The following is a 5,000-nucleotide window of genomic DNA, read 5'->3' as shown; positions in this document are numbered from 1 at the left end:
GTGAACAGAATGGGTATAAGAGTGAGCAGAGTAGGTATAGGTGTGAGCAGTGAGTATAAGAGTGAGCAGAGTAAGTATAAGAGTGAGCATAGTGGGTATAAGTGTGAGCAGAGTGGGTAAAGGAGTGAGCAGAATGAGTATAAGAGTGAGCAGAGTGAGTATAAGAGTGAGCAGAGTGGGTATAAGAGTGAGCAGAGTGGGTATGAGAGTGAGCATAGTGAGTATAAAAGTGAGCATAGTGGGTATAAGAGTGAGCAGAGTGAGTATAAGAATGATCATAGTGGGTATAAGAGTGAGCATAGTGGGTAAAGGAGTGAGCAGAGTAAGTATAAGAGTGAGCAGAGTGAGTATAAGAGTGAGCAGAGTGGGTATAAGAGTGAGCATATTGAGTATGAGAGTGAGCAGAGTGAGTTGATGTGGACGTAGAAACCTGTCGCTGTGTTATTTCCTGGTTTCTTCCTGTTTTCTACAAGTGTCCGTTGTAAGTTACCAGTATGTTTGTTCTGAGGGGTCAAAGGTCAACTGCCTTTGTGATGTTTGTTTTCACTAAAAGAAAAAGCTGGTTGATTAGACCGTTTAAAAGTCCTGCTGATGCTGCGGTACATGTTCTCTATTAACAACTAGAGAATAAAGGAACCATCTCTATTAACAAAGAGAATAAAGGAACCATCTCTATTAACAACTAGAGAATAAAGGAACCATCTCTATTAACAAAGAGAATAAAGGAACCATCTCTATTAACAACTAGAGAATAAAGGAACCATCTCCATTAACAAAGAGAATAAAGGAACCATCTCTATTAACAACTAAAGAATAAAGGAACCATCTCTATTAACAACTAGAGAATAAAGGAACCATCTCCATTAACAACTAGAGAATAAAGGAACCATCTCTATTAACAACTAGAGAATAAAGGAACCATCTCCATTAACAACTAGAGAATAAAGGAACCATCTCCATTAACAAAGAGAATAAAGGAACCATCTCTAATAACAACTAGAGAATAAAGGAACCATCTCTATTAACAACTAGAGAATAAAGCAACCATCTCTAATAACAACTAGAGAATAAAGGAACCATCTCCATTAACAAAGAGAATGAAGGAACCATCTCTAATAACAACTAGAGAATAAAGGAACCATCTCCATTAACAAAGAGAATAAAGGAACCATCTCTAATAACAACTAGAGAATAAAGGAACCATCTCTATTAACTAGAGAATAAAGGAACATCTCTATTAACAAAGAGAATAAAGGAACCATCTCTATTAACAACTAGAGAATAAAGGAACCATCTCTATTAACAACTAGAGAATAAAGGAACATCTCTATTAACAAAGAGAATAAAGGAACCATCTCTATTAACAACTAGAGAATAAAGGAACCATCTCTATTAACAACTAAAGAATAAAGGAACCATATCTATTAACAACTAGAGAATAAAGGAACCATCTCTATTAACAACTAGAGAATAAAGGAACCATCTCTAATAACAACTAGAGAATAAAGGAACCATCTCTATTAACAACTAGAGAATAAAGCAACCATCTCTAATAACAACTAGAGAATAAAGGAACCATCTCCATTAACAAAGAGAATGAAGGAACCATCTCTAATAACAACTAGAGAATAAAGGAACCATCTCCATTAACAAAGAGAATAAAGGAACCATCTCTAATAACAACTAGAGAATAAAGGAACCATCTCTATTAACAACTAGAGAATAAAGGAACATCTCTATTAACAAAGAGAATAAAGGAACCATCTCTATTAACAACTAGAGAATAAAGGAACCATCTATATTAACAAAGAGAATAAAGGAACCATCTCTATTACCAACTAGAGAATAAAGGAACCATCTATATTAACAAAGAGAATAAAGGAACCATCTCTAATAACAACTAGAGAATAAAGGAACCATCTCTATTAACAACTAGAGAATAAAGGAACCATCTCCATTAACAAAGAGAATGAAGGAACCATCTCTAATAACAACTAGAGAATAAAGGAACCATCTCCATTAACAAAGAGAATAAAGGAACCATCTCTAATAACAACTAGAGAATAAAGGAACCATCTCTATTAACAACTAAAAGAATAAAGGAACCATCTCTATTAACAACTAGAGAATAAAGGAACCATCTCTATTAACAAAGAGAATAAAGGAACCATCTCTATTAACAACTAGAGAATAAAGGAACCATCTATATTAACAAAGAGAATAAAGGAACCATCTCTATTACCAACTAGAGAATAAAGGAACCATCTATATTAACAAAGAGAATAAAGGAACCATCTCTAATAACAACTAGAGAATAAAGGAACCATCTATATTAACAACTAGAGAATAAAGGAACTATCTCTATTAACAAAGAGAATAAAGGAACCATCTCTATTAACAAAGAGAATAAAGGCACCATCTCTATTAACAAAGAGAATAAAGGAACCATCTCTATTAACAAAGAGAATAAATGAACCATCTCTATTAACAAAGAGAATAAAGGAACCATCTCTATTAACAAAGAAAATAAAGGAACCATCTCTATTAACAACTAGAGAATAAAGGAACAATCTCTATTAACAACTAGAGAATAAAGGAACCATCTCTATTAACAACTAAAAGAATAAAGGAACCATCTCTATTAACAAAGAGAATAAAGGAACCATCTCTATTAACAAAGAGAATAAAGGAACCATCTATATTAACAACTAGAGAATAAAGGAACCATCTATATTAACAAAGAGAATAAAGGAACCATCTCTATTACCAACTAGAGAATAAAGGAACCATCTATATTAACAAAGAGAATAAAGGAACCATCTCTAATAACAACTAGAGAATAAAGGAACCATCTATATTAACAACTAGAGAATAAAGGAACTATCTCTATTAACAAAGAGAATAAAGGAACCATCTCTATTAACAAAGAAAATAAAGGCACCATCTCTATAGAAGATATAAATGAACCATCTCTATTAACAAAGAGAATAAAGGAACCATCTCTATTAACAAAGAGAAATAAAGGAACCATCTCTATTAACAAAGAGAATAAAGGAACCATCTCTATTAACAACTAGAGAAATAAAGGAACCATCTCTATTAACAACTAGAGAATAAAGGAACCATCTCTATTAACAATAGAGAATAAAGGAACCATCTCTATTAACAATAGAGAATAAAGGAACAATCTCTATTAACAACTAGAGAATAAAGGAACCATCTCTATTAACAACTAGAGAATAAAGGAACCATCTATATTAACAACTAGAGAATAAAGGAACCATCTCTATTAACAAAGAGAATAAAGGAACCATCTATATTAACAACTAGAGAATAAAGGAACCATCTATATTAACAAAGAGAATAAAGGAACCATCTCTATTAACAACTAGAGAATAAAGGAACCATCTATATTAACAAAGAGAATAAAGGAACCATCTCTATTACAAAGAATAAAGGAACCATCTATTAACAACTAGAGAATAAAGGAACATCTCTATTAACAACTAGAGAATAAAGGAACCATCTCTATTAACAAAGAAATAAAGGCCCATCTCTATTAACAAAGAGAATAAAGGAACCATCTCTATTAACAACTAGAGAATAAATGAACCATCTCTATTAACAAAGAGAATAAAGGAACCATCTCTATAACAAAGAAATAAAGGAACCATCTCTATTAACAACTAGAGAATAAAGGAACAATCTCTATTAACAACTAGAGAATAAAGGAACCATCTCTATTAACAATGAGAATAAAGGAACCATCTATATTAACAAAGAGAATAAAGGAACCATCTCTATTAACAACTAGAGAATAAAGGAACCATCTATATTAACAACTAGAGAATAAAGGAACCATCTATATTAACAAAGAGAATAAAGGAACTATCTCTATTAACAATGAGAATAAAGGAACCATCTCTATTAACAAAGAGAATAAAGGAACCATCTCTATTAACAAAGAGAATAAAGGAACCATCTATATTAACAACTAGAGAATAAAGGAACCATCTATATTAACAAAGAGAATAAAGGAACCATCTCTATTACCAACTAGAGAATAAAGGAACCATCTATATTAACAAAGAGAATAAAGGAACCATCTCTAATAACAACTAGAGAATAAAGGAACCATCTATATTAACAACTAGAGAATAAAGGAACTATCTCTATTAACAAAGAGAATAAAGGAACCATCTCTATTAACAAAGAAAATAAAGGCACCATCTCTATTAACAAAGAGAATAAAGGAACCATCTCTATTAACAACTAGAGAATAAATGAACCATCTCTATTAACAAAGAGAATAAAGGAACCATCTCTATTAACAAAGAAAATAAAGGAACCATCTCTATTAACAACTAGAGAATAAAGGAACAATCTCTATTAACAACTAGAGAATAAAGGAACCATCTCTATTAACAATGAGAATAAAGGAACCATCTATATTAACAAAGAGAATAAAGGAACCATCTCTATTAACAACTAGAGAATAAAGGAACCATCTATATTAACAAAGAGAATAAAGGAACCATCTCTAATAACAAAGAGAATAAAGGAACCATCTCTAATAACAACTAGAGAATAAAGGAACCATCTATATTAACAAAGAGAATAAAGGAACCATCTCTATTAACAACTTGTATGTGTGTTTGTGTGTATACGTCTGTGTGTGTGTGTGTGTGTGTGTGTGTGTATCTGTGTGTGTGTGTGTGTGTGTATCTGTGTTTGTGTGTGTGTTTGTGTGTGTGTGTGTGTGTGTGTACGTGTGTGTGTTTGATTGTGTTTGTGTGTGTGCGTGTATCTGTGTGTGTGTGTGTGCGTGTGTTTGTGTGTGTGCGTGTATCTGTGTGTGTGTGTGTCTGTTTGTGTGTATACGTCTGTGTGTGTGTGTGTGTGTGTGTGTGTGTATACGTCTGTGTGTGTGTGTGTGTGTGTGTGTATGTGTGTGTGTTTGTGTGTATACGTCTGTGTGTGTGTGTATGTGTGTGTGTTTG

General features: G+C 32.5%; 1 protein-coding gene across 1 annotated transcript in view; it reads right to left on the bottom strand.

The window, feature by feature from the left end:
* pcdh12 (protocadherin 12) overlaps nt 1-5,000 on the bottom strand; it is a 16,310-nt gene that overhangs the window by 4,464 nt on the left and 6,846 nt on the right. The gene's annotated exons all lie outside the window — the stretch shown is intronic.

The sequence above is a fragment of the Cyclopterus lumpus genome, chromosome 10, assembly GCF_009769545.1.
Source record: "Cyclopterus lumpus isolate fCycLum1 chromosome 10, fCycLum1.pri, whole genome shotgun sequence".
Lineage (NCBI taxonomy): Eukaryota > Metazoa > Chordata > Actinopteri > Perciformes > Cyclopteridae > Cyclopterus > Cyclopterus lumpus.
The sequence above is the reverse complement of the archived record's forward strand: the minus strand, read 5'-3'. Positions and strand labels throughout refer to the sequence as shown.